The 15784-nt window shown below is 33.9% G+C and overlaps 1 long non-coding RNA gene across 1 annotated transcript; it reads right to left on the bottom strand.

Annotated features, from left to right (window-relative positions):
- Positions 1-4107: 4107 nt before the first annotated feature.
- Positions 4108-11736, bottom strand: LOC127734989 (uncharacterized). Its single transcript, XR_007997912.1, has 5 exons — positions 11349-11736; positions 9631-9826; positions 8324-8402; positions 7686-7759; positions 4108-4853 (listed from the first exon to the last, which is right to left on the bottom strand). It is a non-coding gene; the product is annotated as an uncharacterized LOC127734989 (long non-coding RNA).
- Between the last annotated feature and the right edge of the window lie 4048 nt (positions 11737-15784).

The raw sequence follows: 15784 nt of genomic DNA, 5'->3' as shown, positions 1-15784 counted from the left end.
CAGATCAAGACGGAACATCCTGACATATTCGACATAGACACCTTGGTTCATACTATTAATAGGAACTCTGAGATTTGTCCAAGGAAGTTCAATAGGTCGTACAGAGACATTGAAACAGAAATGATTATGACAGAAATTACTGGATCCCAGACTGGTTCCCCAGTTCAAAAAGAAACAGTTGTCAACATTAAAAAGGAGCCTAATAGTTCACCTATCAAAGGTTTGATGCAAATGGCAATGCAAAAAGGTTTAGAAGATAGTGACCAGTGGGGCAATTTCAGTGAATTTGATATTGATAGTGCTGTTAATGTTGTCATTAGAGGAGACGAGAGGAGACAACTGGCAGATTGTCATGTAAATATTGTGAAAGTAGAAGACCAGGGGAGGCAACTGGCTGATTGTCATGTAAATTTTGTGAAAATAGAAGACCAAGGAAGGCAACTTGAAGATGGCATTGTAAATTTTGTGAATAGAGAAAACCATGGGAGAGAACTAGAAGATAGTAATATCACTATTGTGAAAGAAGAAATACAGGGGAGGCAACTAGAGGAAGAGGCATATTTACAGATGGATGATATTGAAGCTCTTGTTCATTATACAAATAGAAAATCGCATTCATTCAGTCCTTCGAAGATCAATGCTTCTCAACAGCCATCATTGTCAGCTAAACCTAAAACAAGACATTGTCCAAATTAGGGTAATTGTTTGATTCAGAGGTGACGATAATTTTTTGATAAAAATCATCATCTGCCAAAATTTTGTATGAGTGAACTTACAATTTTGTTTGTTGTTGTTTAATGCCACTATTTGGTTTCATAATGGTATTTTGTTGGTGCAGATAGCTTGAGAACCCCGGTACCAAGAAAGAACATGCAGACTGGGCAGGAGAGTTGGCAAACCTTGTCAATTAAAATTATGGTACCATAGACAGTGGGCGGGATAATTGGCAATTCTTGTCAATTAACATCAAAGTCCAATTAACCTTGCCATTGTTAAACTCACAACCTCAGAGCTAATAGAATAGCAATCACTGTAGGTAAATTTCTTAAAAACTCTGTCACCGTGACCTAAAATTGATCTGTTGGATGAAATTAGCAGTTTACTGTTTTTTCACAATTTTTGTTTGGCAATGTGCAGAATAAAAAATAAAGATTTTTAAAATGGCTTACTATATAAACAAATGTAAGTTGATATATCATTAATTGATATACAAACAATAATAAATATATTTTTATTTTCTCAGGTGATGATACAGAATATCTATCTGAGGATGACTTAAACAATGAAACAAGCTCAATTACTGGTATCATGACTCCGACATTTCCCGTGGAAAGTACCTATTTAAACAAAAACTCTGAAAGAGATATTTATAGAAAAAGTAAAAGAATGGAGGAAAGGAAAACGAAAGAAGAATCAGTAGTCATGACGATTGATCCATCCCAGATCAAGACGGAACATCCTGACATCTTCGACATAGACTCCTTGGTCCATACTATTATTAGGAACTCTGAGATTTGTCGAAGGAAGTTCAATAGGTCGTACAGAGACATTGAAACAGAAATGATTATGACAGAAATTACTGGATCCAAGACTGGTTCCCCAGTTCAAAAAGAAACAGTTGTCAACATTAAAAAGGAGCCTAATAGTTCACCTATCAAAGGTTTGATGCAAATGGCAAGGCAAAAAGGTTTAGAAGATGTGGGGCAATTTCAGTGAATTTGATATTGATAGTGTTGTTAATGTTGTCAATAGAGGAGACGAGAGGAGACAACTGGCAGATTGTCATGTAAATATTGTGAAAGTAGAAGACCAGGGGAGGCAACTGGCTGACTGTCATGTAAATATTGTGAAAATAGAAAACCAAGGAAGGCAACTTGAAGATGGCATTGTAAATTTTGTGAATAGAGAAAACCATGGGAGAGAACTAGAAGATAGTAATATCACTATTGTGAAAGGAGAAATACAGGGGAGGCAACTAGAGGGAGAGGCATATTTACAGATGGATGATATTGAAGCTCTTGTTCATCATACAAATAGAAAATCGCATTCAGTCAGTCCTTCGAAGATCAATGCTTCTCAACAGCCATCATTGTCAGCTAAACCTAAAGCAAGACATTGTCCAAATTAGGGTAATTGTTTGATTGAGAGGTGACGATCATTTTTTGATAAAAATCATCATCTGCCAAAATTTTGTATGAGTGAACTTACAATTTTGTTTGTTGTTTTTTTATGCCACTATTTGGTTTCATAATGATTTTCTGTTGGTGCAGATAGCTTGAGAACCCCGGTACCAAGAAAGAACATGCAGACTGGGCAGGAGAGTTGGCAAACCTTGTCAATTAAAGTTATGGTACCGTAGACAGTGGGCGGGATAATTGGCAATTCTTGTCAATTAACATCAGTCCAATTAACCTTGCCATTGTTAAACTCACAACCTCAGAGCTAATAGAATAGCAATCACTGTAGGTAAATTTCTTAAAAACTCTGTCACCGTGACCTAAAATTGATCTGTTGGATGAGATTAGCTGTTTACTGTTTTTTTCACAATTTTTGTTTGGCAATGTGCAGAATAAAAAATAAAGATTGTTAAAATGGCTTAATATATAAACAAATGTAAGTTGATATATCATTAATTGATATACAAACAATAATGAATATATTTTTATTTTTTCAGGTGATGATACAGAATATCTATCTGAGGACGACTGAAACAGTGAAACAAGCTCAATTACTGGTATCATGACTCCGACATTTCCCGTGGAAAGTACCGATGTAAACAAAAACTCTGAAAGAGATATTTATAGAAAAAGTAAAAGAATGGAGGAAAGGAAAAAGGAAGAAGAATCAGTAGTCATGCTGTTTGATCCATCCCAGATCAAGACGGAACATCCTGACATCTTCGACATAGACTCCTTGGTCCATATTATTAATAGGAACTCTGAGATTTGTCCAAGGAAGTTCAATAGGTCGTACAGAGACATTGAAACAGAAATGATTATGACAGAAATTAATGGATCCCAGACTGGTTCTCCAGTTCAAAAAGAAACAATTGTCAACATTAAAAAGGAGCCTAATAGTTCACCTATCAAAGGTTTGATGCAAATGGCAAGGCAAAAAGGTTTAAAAGATAGTGACCAGTGGGGCAATTTCAGTGAATTTGATATTGATAATGCTGTTAATGTTGTCAATAGAGGAGACGAGAGGAGACAACTGGCAGATTGTCATGTAAATATTGTGAAAGTAGAAGACCAGGGGAGGCAACTGGCTGATTGTCATGTAAATATTGTGAAAATAGAAGACAAACGAAGGCAACTTGAAGATGGCATTGTAAATTTTGTGAATAGAGAAAACCATTGGAGAGAACTAGAAGATAGTAATATCACTATTGTGAAAGAAGAAATACAGGGGAGGCAACTAGAGGAAGAGGCATATTTACAGATGGATGATATTGAAGCTCTTGTTCATTATACAAATAGAAAATCGCATTCATTCAGTCCTTCGAAGATCAATGCTTCTCAACAGCGATCATTATCAGCTAAACCTAACACAATTGTTGGCCTGCGACTAACAGATGACAACAAAGGAAGTAAATCTCCAAATAAAAAGGGAGATAACTATTTATCATTATCACCACAAATGAAAAAGAACTATGAATTAAAAGACTGTTTTGTGGTTTTGGACACTGATAAAGACATTGAGTCTAAACTGCTGAATTTACAGAAAAATGCGGAGTCTGGAAAGGAAGACATGAACAGTAGTGTACATGATTTGAAGAGAAGTGGAGACAAATGTTGTTAATAAACAGGCGTAAAAAAGGGCAAATGTCCATTTGTTTTTAGAGAACAGTTGCATCTGTGGTAAATGTTCAAGGTTCTAACAACAAAAACACTGAAAGTAGAATGTAAATAGTACCAACTATCCATGGTCCCAATATTTCAAATATTTTATAATCTTTTTCAAACTACAACTTCTATAAATAGAATTTTCTATTCTAATTATATTAAGAAAGTACTAACTATCTATGGTCCCTATTATTCTAATATTTTATTATCTTTTTCAAACTGCAACTTCTAATATAATTTGTCTATTTTTATTATATTAAGTAAAGTACTAACTATCTATGATCCCTATTATTCTAATATTCTAATATAGCCTTGCTGCGAATTTTAAACCAATCATCGGATTGTTGTTTCGTGAATTTTTCCTACTTGCTTTTTTCATAAATCCGTTTTCTGAGATCGTCCTCAAGCATTTCAGATTGTCTTGTTTGCTCATTGTTACCACGATGTCACATCTAAAATTTCTTTCTGAATTGTATAAAACGGAGCAAAATTGACAAAGTGTATTAATTACATTCATCATTCCAACTAAGAATTCTTCAACAAGTGCAATGTTTGTTTTCATTGCACTTATTACATATGCGTATTTTGACTGTTTCCAGTCCGAAAACCCATCTTTTTCTGCTTTGTTCTTTTATTCAGTAAGCCCTTGCTGTTTTCCAAGTAGACAAAAACGTAACAACTAAAGTCTTTTGCATAATACCTGAATTTTTTCCTGAAGTTTAGTCTTCAGTTCTTTACTGGTTTGTTTATTTTCTCTAACGAAAATAAGCGAGTCAGTACCTAGTTCGTTTAATACCTGTTTTTTTTTTGCAACAGATCTTTAACAGCTGCACTATTTTTTGTTCCACTTTGGACTGTTTTTCTGTCTTTGAAGGTTTGTCTTCGTGTCCCCATAAATCCACTGGAGAAGACTCCTTGCCTCTACTTCTATTGATTTTCTTTAGGTCTACACACAAACTTTTCTAGTGCATGTTTCATCTTCTGCATGTTTAGAGTCAGGACATGTATAAGCTATAAAAAAGTGCATTTTTAAGAAAGTGCAACATTTTTTCACAGAATTATTATGTCAAACAGGTTTGAGTATAGTACACTGACTCAATGAACACTTTTATTTGTTTCTGTTCCAGATGTTCTAATAATGAGTACTTTTGTGGTTATCATACTACAGCAGTGTAGATGGCCAATGTTTTGGTTGCTTGCTTTTGAACAATTAAAACATAAAGGCAACAGTAGTTTACCGGTGTTCAAAAGTCATAAATCGATTGAGAGAAAACAAATCCGGGTTACAAACTAAAACCGAGGGAAACACATCTAAAGTGCAACAAAAACAAACGCCAACATACATAGAAACGAACTATTTGATAACAACTGTCATATTCCTGACTTGGTACAGGACATTTTAAGAAAAAATGGTAGGTTGAACCTGGTTTTATGGCTAGCCAAACCTCCCTCTTATATGACAATGTTAAAAAATATCTAAGCCGTGATAAAAATGTCATTAGTTAGTTTAGACACAGACACATCGTATGGATCCACCAATTCGTGATGGTGTCCATAAAATTTAAGGAGTGTCATTTTTAATCTTTCATCCTCATAACTCTGTTGGAGCAGTTTCTGCGTAAGGAGCGCACTGTTGTATATGAAGTCAGTATAGTGTGTAACATGCACGAGCATAACGTATCAGTTGAGATATGTAAACACCATACGACGGAGCAGAGGGTATGTTACTGCTGAGAAATGGGAAATTGATAATTAGGAAGTTGAAATCATCCCGTTTGTCATAGATTTTAGTGTGAAGTCGACCAATCTGTGTCAATATTGAGGAAAAGATCAAGGTATGAAGCAGTCCTTCTTGTATCAGTAGTATCCTTAATTTCAAGTTCAGTGGGATATATGAGGTGCAAGTACTGACTGAAATATGGGTTATTCAGTGATAGGACATCATCAATATATTATACGGAGTTTTGTGAAGTTTTTGATCCAGTATAATGACGGTAGACTTTCTTCGTTTTCTTTGATGTTAATACCAAATGAAAGAAGGACAGATTTGTGATTTTGTAAAATTTCATCCTTTGTAAATGATGTTAAAGAATATATAGGATTACCAGTTGTGCTGTTTATTCCAAGCTCTTTTGTGAGACATTGCAAATAATGGTTTTTACATACGAAGACAATATTATTGGATGCTTTATCTGCTGGAACAACGACATATTTGTAATGCAAAGAGGATAAAGCATCCACAACCTACGGGTTCTTGGAAGGGTTAGAAACCCTTGTGCTCATAGTACATCGTAGTTTCTGAATGCGCTTCTGAATGCATGATCGAATGCACATGAGCAATCCGGAGGTTTGGATTTCACATCTTTGAGGTTAAAGGCCTCTAAAACCCTCTTATGGTTGAAAATCTTGGATGCAATAGACTTGGTGTAAGTATATGAAATTACAGGACTGGTGTAGATAGATATAAGAAGATGTGGTATGAGTGCCAATGAGACAACTCTCCATCCAAGTCAAAATTTATAAAAGTAAACCATTATAGGTCACAGTACGGTCTTCAACACGGAGCCTTGGCTCACACCGAACAGTAAGCTATAAAGGGCCCCAAAAAATTACTAGTGTAAAACCATTCAAACGGGAAAACCAACGGTCTAATCTATATAAAAAATGAGAAACACTTATGAACCACATCAATAAACGACAACTACTGGACATCAGATTCCTGACTTAGGACAGGTGCAAACAAATGCAGCGGGTTTAAACGTTTTAATGGTACCAAACCTTCACCCTTTTTCTGAAACAATAGTGTAACATAACAACATAGAAAGACACACTATAAAATATCAACTGAAATAGCTTAACTCAATCAAAGGACATATTGACACCATTGAACATACACTGAACAAATAAATTTGACCTATGACACAATGTAAATACAAAATAAATAAACTAAGGGAAGAATAATAAAAGTAACATGTTATATCGGTAAGAAATGTTAAACAATTAAAGAAAAACAATATGCTCGAACAAAAATACCATCCATTTGCAATAACTTTAAACACAGGTAAATGAAAATAATTTTGTTGTTAGGTATACCTGTACAGTACCAATAGAGAAAGGAAATATTTTTACAAAATAAATAATTTTGAATACAAAATAAATAAACTAAGGGAAGAAGAATAAAAGTAACATGTTATATCGGTAAGAAATGTTAAACAATTAAAGAAAAACAATATGCTCGAACAAAAATACCATCCATTTGCAATAACTTTAAACACAGGTAAATGAAAATAATTTTGTTGTTAGGTATACGTGTACAGTACCAACAGAGAAAGGAAATATTATTACAAAATAAATAATTTTGATGTTCATAGTACGAAGTGAAAATTTATAGTTATACCAAACACTTATCAAAGCTGGTATATAGACCAGATATAACCCTGAATAACATTAAATAACAAAAAAAGCAATACAATAAGTATCAACAGGTCAAATAAACAAGAAAGTACGATTTGAGAGTACTCGCAGTTACTGACAGCTAGTTAAAGAACACCTAAATGTCAAATAAACTTAATGTATTTTTTTTCCTTTGAATTGCAAGTTATTTCAAGCATAACTGCCAAGTTTTGTCTCAGTCAGAGCTATAGTTTCAGAGAAAATCACTATAATGTAAGGCCATATCCTACGGCGATTTCAGTCGAATTTCTTCGAAATATCCTAATTTCAGTGTATCATGATAAAATGCAGTGTTGACCAATATCTGATTAAATACTCATCATCTATGCATTCAAACAATTAAATAGGATACAAAAGACAACTTTAAGATGATAAACAATTTTATTGCACCTTTTTTAGTTCATTTGAAGGTCTGTTTTGGTCCATTTTTCCTTCTTTTTTCATCAAAACTTGATATCTTTAGGCTAAAAAATTAAACAAATGTGATTATTTTCCCAAATAAATGTAAGAAATGTAATATTAAATCAATAATAAAAGTGATTTAGCTGAAAGAACTGTCTCCATAAATGTTAACAGTCTCCACAGAAGTTTCTATAAGTCCTTATGTAAAACTTGAGTTTTTGGTCCGTTCCCGAGTGTGACATAAATAACGGTTCCCTTTCAGTCAATCATTTGTTGTTAGTGATATCAAAGTAACTCTATTTACTTATAACAGTATATTTCTGTAGATTTATATAATAAAAAGTCCACTTTATTGTATTAAATAGAAAATGAGCAGAAAGAGGAATAAAAAAAGACCTCAAAATGGTTTTAAAAAGGGTTATGTCCCTTGGAATGCTGATAAAAAAATTAAATTTGATAAGAATTGTGAAATTTTTAGGTATGTCAGACTGGATTCTGATGTGTATAAATCCAGGGTAAATAAGTGTTTAGATGGTGTTTTGTCAGTGCAAAATGCAGACGACTCAATGGCAAATTGTAAACTTTTGCGGCCAAAACCAAAAAACATGACATTAGTTGATACATACCTCAAAGCTAATGTGTCATCTGCAGACCAATTCACATATAAGATTTTTCAACAGAATGCTCTTCAGTACATGATTAACACTGAAATGAAAAATCACATGTTATATAAACAAGACTGTAAGGGTGATTTAAAATTTGACACAGAGGCTCAAGTAAAATGGGGATTAGTATGGCAAGAAAGGTTTCAATGTAATATATGTGGATTCAAAAGTGCATTTCATAAATTATATGAAGAAGTTGAATCTCTGAAAAGAGGCAGAAGGGCTGCCAAGGTTAACATTGGTGCACAAGTTGGTCTAATACATACACCAATATCAAACAAAAATTTCAGTGAAATCCTAAATGCAGCCAATATTATCTCCCCTTCTTCATCAGGCTTGCAGAAATGTGCAAATAAAGTTTCAAAAGTTGCGGTAAAAGTAAATAAAGATGACATGAAAAATATAAGGAATAATTTGGCAAATGACAACAAAATACTTGGTCTATCCAATGAAAAGTTGGTTCGAGTTGAATCTGATGCTAGGTATAATAACCCAATTTTTAGTAATGGCACCACACCTTTTCAGGCCGGTACACAAGTCACCCAAGTTATGTGTGAAAATATGACAAAAAATAAAAAAATAATCTCTCTTTACACTGGTAATAAACTGTGCTTAATTGCCTCAAAATTGAGAGGTGAAGGCAAAAATGTAACATGCCCAAACCATGCTGGTTTATGTACAGCTAATATTGCAGAAGATTTCCCAATAGGTAATGAGGGAGAGTATAGTCGCCGGTGCGCAGCTGAAGTCAGCGATCACCTTCAAATATCTCATTTCACTTCGGATGGGGATAGTAAATCATTTACCGGGATAAAAAGTGTACATGGAAATAATGTTCAAAGTCTCAGAGATGTAAGGCATTTGTCTCAAAGTTTAAAAAGGGCCATTATGAAATGCACTTTTAGTGCAATCATGTTCTCAGGATCTAATAAGCGAAATGAAAAGAGTCGCTTTGCTCTTGATATTAAAGCTAGATGTGTAGCTGAGTTAAATACTGGGTTTTCAGTTCATAAGGGGAACTTACAACTTCTGAAGGCTCACATGCCAGATGTCATTGATACCATAATTATGTGTTATAAGGGTTACTGTGGAATTTCTTGTAAAGTAAACTCCTATGTGTGTGGGGGTGAACCTTCAAAATGTTGGATCAGAAGTTATATAGCAAATGGCAGTACATTAAAGATGACATTTGATGATCAAGAAGAGGTAAGGAGGTGTATAAAAATCTTGCTTGGTCCAAATAGCCTCGAGTTAGTTCGATTTCTTACCTCAACTCAAAAAAGTGAGGGATTCAACCGTTCACTAAGTAGGTGCAATCCTAAAAATGTAACTTTTCACAGAAACTTTCCCGGTCGGGCTCATACTGCTGTGCTAATGGTGAACAACAAATATTCCAATTCTGTTATCAAACTCTCTGTTCAGCTGGGTGCTACTATTACACCGGGTTCATTGGTTGCAAAACAACTGAAACAAAGACATAAAATTGAGATTCGCAATGCTCAACGCAAACGTCTCATATCTTCAAAACTAAAGAGGGCAAATAGTAGGAGGAGAAATTATAAATTGCATGCAAGCATTCACTATCCTCTTGCAGAATATTATAAAAAGGGCCTTGCTGATCCAGGAAATGAGGATTCTGACAATATTTGTGTTTAAAATGACCATTCCTATCATAAATAGTAATAGCAATTTTTTTTAAGGAGTACTATTTACTAATCTTTCTTAAAAATTTGGATTTAAAGCTAGATAGGGACTTTGCAATTTCAATTTTATAATGCATACAAACTATAGATATTAAAGTGTAGAAAATACAGTTCATTATTTTAAACAAACTGCATTAATTTTCTACTTCATATATATTTGATATACTAAATTCTTTTGTTGATATTAAACTTTTATTTCTCGCGTGAAAATATAAAAAGTATTCTTCTAAAAGTTTGTCGGATGAAGTTCAAGATTAAATTTCTACCTGTACTGTTTGATAGTAAATCAATATCAGGTAATTGTTACCTGTACAGGTTTGATACAGGTGAACTCAGTGTTATGATTTGATCAGTGCAATGCAGTTCTGGTTGTGTTTAGTGCTCATCTAAGCTATATTTTTATATTTTATGTTGTTTGTGTACATAGCTTTTCATATTTTCATGTGGTTTTATGTGACCATTATCTCTCTGCATTTACTGTGGATTCATTTATTTTCGTGGGTACCAATTTTCGTGGATTGAGGAAAACTTGCATATTCGTGGATATTTGATTTCGTGGTTTTCCAGAAGTTTGCATATAATCATACAGCAAATTTGCAATTCGTTGAACACTTAAATTCGTGGTTTCCCTGTGCCCACGAAATCCACGAAAATTGGTATCCAACGAATATTAATGAATCCACAGTATTTAGTTTGCTGAGAGGAGATATTACTTCTCTTTACAACCATTATTGTTTTACCATTTTAAATCAAACAGTCTTGGTAGGGTTTGTGTTTTCGACACCTTATTGGATGTGTACCGCGACAAACTTGGCGGTCTTGGTTGATATGAGGCGGCTCGTAAGATAAGTGCTCAGGGTTGATGCATCTCTTCTGATGACACAGATGAGACACATCAACTTCCTCTGAAAGGTCAAATTTCCCAGTGTGCAACATGTAGGCAAATCTGTGACCATACAATGTTCTTTTTTTTCTGTCCCAAGGAAACCTAACACTATAAACTGAATACAGCTTTGTCTGTCCACCCATTTGACTTATCAAACACCCGTAAACCCCCATTTCAAGGCAATTTTCCCTCAAACGTGTTTTCTGTGTCTCAATCCATTCAGAATAGTCCATGTTTACAATATATGTGCTAGTTTAGCAAGAATTTTTAAAAATGAAAGTACAATAAGGTCATCAGTGCACGTGTAGTTTCCCTAAATAGGTGTAATACCACCATTGATTTTCCCCTATTAGTCTTTGTTAAATTGGCATTTTTCAAAAAATTGTACGGTATTTACCTTTGATTCAACTAAAGAAATACTTAGCATGAATAAAGTTTAATCCTTTCCAGTACTACAGTGAAAATTTCACTCTACATTTCATTGCATATAAGAAAGTAACCATCACCGGAAGTAAACAACCCAAATTTGTACCCTTTTATTTCCTGGTTACCAGCTTTGGTAACTATGTAACCTTAACTTTCCAACATATTTTATAGGACCACCAAATAAAAAAAGAATGATGCTTTCAGACACCCAACAAACATGTTTATGACTCAGAAAAATTTTAGTGTATTGAAATGCAAGGGTAATTTTCTACAACTGTCAAATTCAAGGGAATATTTTTTTCGACCTATTTTCGTATGCAACCGGATGTGACGTACCATGATTTGGTGGTATTACACCTAAAAAGCCAAAACAATTAATAATAAAAAATCATGCATCAGAGACTAAAATCAACTAAAACACATCACAGGGATTTAGTATTTTAACGTCATGGACAGTCAAAGAAGACATGACTAGTGCAATGCCAAAAATAAATGTATCGACAGACAGTAGGATAGTTAGGAGTTTAACCTCTTTATAGATCTAAACGAACGTGGGTGTGTCTTTATACATCCCACTTGAAAAAAATACAAATTTAGTTATGTTTTAATTTGCTGATGACAAAATCGATATTAGTGCCAATGTAAACTATATTCAAAGATCTAATTACAACATTGGTAAGATAACCTTTACTAATAAGCCTGTTTAAAGGTTCGATGAGTTTACACGGATCACATAGTGATTTCCGCGCTTTAAGTACAATATTACCGTAAAATTTAGGATGTGAAATACCGTTTTTAATCAGTTTTCTACAAGTACAGCCAAATTTACTAATCAAATCTTTGTATCTATGAAAGAACTTAGCAAAAGTTTTACGTAATTTATGGTAACGAAATCCTTGATTTAATAATTTACCAGTGATGCATTGATTACGTTCGTTAAAATCTATGACATCACTACACACACGGGCATAACGAACGAGTTGGGATATATATACACCGTATGATGGAGCCAAAGGAACATCGCCGTCTAAAAAAGGAAAATTAACTATAGGGAATGAAAAATCGTCTCTTTTGTCGTAAATTTTCATATGGAGTTTTCCTTTAGAGATTGAAATGTCCAAATCCAGAAAAGGACAACTACTGCTGTTTATGTTAGATTTAGTTTAAGTAAGTTCTATTGGGTAAATTTCGGTAGTATATTTAGAGAACTCTGGATTATTTAACGAAAAAATATCATCTAGATAACGGAAGGTATTGTTGAATGTATCAACCAAATGTAACAATGACGTGTCTTTACTGAGTTTGGTCATAAACTGAGATTCATAGCAATACAGGAATAAATCTGCTATTAAAGGGGCACAGTTAGTGCCCATAGGAATACCTTCTACCTGCCGATACATTCTATCGCCGAAACGTACATATATGTTGTCCAGGAGAAATTTTAAAGCTTCAATCATATCTTCACATTTCCAGTAAGTGTATCTAGCATACTTTCCTTTTTCGTTACAGAAAAAGGCTTTAAACGAGTTACATGAGATTTTTCAAAAGACCATTTAATTAAATATGAAAACTTTTTCTTGATAAGATAGTGTGGAAGTGTAGTATAGAGAGTAGAAAAATCATAACTGTCAACAGAATTAAAAGGACCATCAAAAGCATGTATTTTATCTAAAACCTCTAAAGAATTTTTAACACTCCAAAAATAATTAATACCATTATTTTCATAAGCTTTATTACAAAAGTTAATTTACAAGTTCTTTGATAGTAGTAAGGGAGGTAGTTAGAAGCACTGATAGATTAGTAGTAGAACACTTACTAGATGCGGAGATGAAACGGAATTTAAATGGTTTTTTTGTGCAATTTAGGTAACCAGTACATAGTAGGGACTTTCAAATGTTCGGAAGAGGCCTTAAGCTGGGTAGTGGCAGTGATATGCTTGTTTACAATTTGACTCTCTGTGGAGCGTACGGACCTGAATGTAGATGAATTTGTAATTTCGTTTTGGAGAACTTCCGTGTAGTATATGCGTCACACCACCACTACATTATTTGCTGCTTTGTCTGCCGGTACGAACACAAACCGCTTTGCGAGTACTTGGAGTTTGTTTTTTATTCTGGAAATGGGAATATCATGGACCCTATTACTAATTTCAGAATTGTTTTCAAAATGAGATATACGAATATTAACAGTATTCATAATTTTATTCAAATAACTGTCTAGAGATTTATTATCAGATTTTTCATGTTTACACCAATTTTTACAGTAGACAGACAGAGCGTCTTTAATGATCTGACGACACTGTTTCCAATCTATTTTAGATGGAGGACGATATTTCGGTCCTTTCTTAAGAAAAGTTATGACCTCACGGTCTTCGACGATGTTGAGGTCTCCTGTAAGGACATGACCATAGGGAACATATCTAAAACTAGATGTTTCACAATCTCAAGTGGAAGGAACATTATTTTCTATATTGACGTCTGATGTAACTGACGTATAATTAAAAATCAAACTTCTGCTGGGTTTTATTATAAGAATACGAAATAATAGGTGGTTCTATATTATCAAAATATGGAGGTATTTGGCTTTGGATGGTAGAGTCATTGAATATACTAGATAAGTTAATAAAATCAATACCTCTATTTATATATTTTAATTTAAGAAAATGCCGTTTATGATTTTCAGGTTTATCGATACTAGGAAATAGCCTATGATGACAAAAGGCTGTAATAATACGGGTGTATTCATACATTGGGCTAAAAAAAGAAATTGTATCACACTCCAGAAAAATAGCATATAATTTACTTATTGGTATCTGACCCAGTTTGCCTAATACTTGATGTCTGCCATTATTTTTTATTATAGATAACAGATCAGCAAGTGTATAATTTATACGATGTTTAATACGTTGATTACGGTTTTTGCGTTTGCCATGAGACCTTTTATTTCTAAGTCGTTTATCGACAATATTAATGACATCGATTGAAGTTTTAGTTATGTTCCCCCGTCCTAATATTTTGTCATTAAGACCGAGAGGATAAGCTGTTTGAAGTCTTTTTATCCAAAATAATTCGCGAACTTCACGTGATTTTTCAAATTGCTTGTGTGATTCTCCTGGTTGTTTCTGAACGGTTTCAAGTGGTTGGAATTTAATAAATTTTAGATTGTGATTATGCTTATCTAAATGTTGATATATCAAACTTTTGAATTTTTTAGGTCTACGAAAGCGGTAAAGGTGTTCTTGATTTCTTTTGTAATAAGCTCGTCCCGTCTGTCCCACATATTGAATACCACACTTAGGTTGGGTTCAAGTTACCACATATATAAGGTTTTGAGTTTTTCAGGTCATGTCACAGGAAAAGGATGGCGAAAAAGCTCTCCCGTTCACTGTTGACCGTACAGTATTTTGTGAAGTTAATCTAAAACAGGTTAGTCACTTTTTGGCATTGCACGGGAAAATTTGTGGATATCCACGCGCATTTTTGTTAAACAATCTGGCTGTAGAGGCATTACAAATACGTTTGTTTAAGCACGTGGATATCCTAGAAGTTGTGTTGTTAATAATTTTCTTTCCATTGCGTAAAATCATGATAATAAAATAGGGGTATATGAAAAATAAAAAAGACCGGAGGTTGTAACAATGAATAAGGATCACAATTACGGAATAGGAAATAAAAGGCAAAGCAGTAAAAGAAATCTTACAAAAACTGTTATAAAAGGCCCGACGTAAAGACTTAAGTATTACAATACTGACATATAACAAACACAGGGCAAAAACAGAGATTGTAAGAAATCTTAGTAAAACCATAGCAGGGGGCAATAATAAAAATAGCAGGCGTGGATGAGTATTTATACATCCAAACACCATAATATATAATTGACAATTAAGAACAAAGATATAAACATGTGAAAGCTCTCTCACAGGCAAACAACCCATAATTAAAAAATATAAGGGCATACACCACAAGCACGGGGACACATTCTACTGCATCCACACAGCACGAGCAACAAACCCTGCAGTAAATAGATATAAGAAGATGTGGTATGAGTGCCAATGAGACAACTCTCCATCCAAGTCAAAATTTATAAAAGTAAACCATTATAGGTCACAGTACGGTCTTCAACACGGAGCCTTGGCTCACACCGAACAGTAAGCTATAAAGGGCCCCAAAAAATTACTAGTGTAAAACCATTCAAACGGGAAAACCAACGGTCTAATCTATATAAAAAACGAGAAACGAGAAACACTTATGAACCACATCAATAAACGACAACTACTGAACATCAGATTCCTGACTTAGGACAGGTGCAAACAAATGCAGCGGGTTTAAACGTTTTAATGGTACCAAACCTTCACCCTTTTTCTGAAACAATAGTGTAACATCACAACATAGAAAGACACACTATAAA

Source organism: Mytilus californianus, unplaced genomic scaffold (assembly GCF_021869535.1).
Source record: "Mytilus californianus isolate M0D057914Y unplaced genomic scaffold, xbMytCali1.0.p SCAF_3, whole genome shotgun sequence".
Classification (NCBI taxonomy): Eukaryota; Metazoa; Mollusca; class Bivalvia; order Mytilida; family Mytilidae; genus Mytilus; species Mytilus californianus.
Note: the sequence above shows the minus strand (reverse complement) of the source record. Positions and strands in the feature narration are given on the sequence as shown.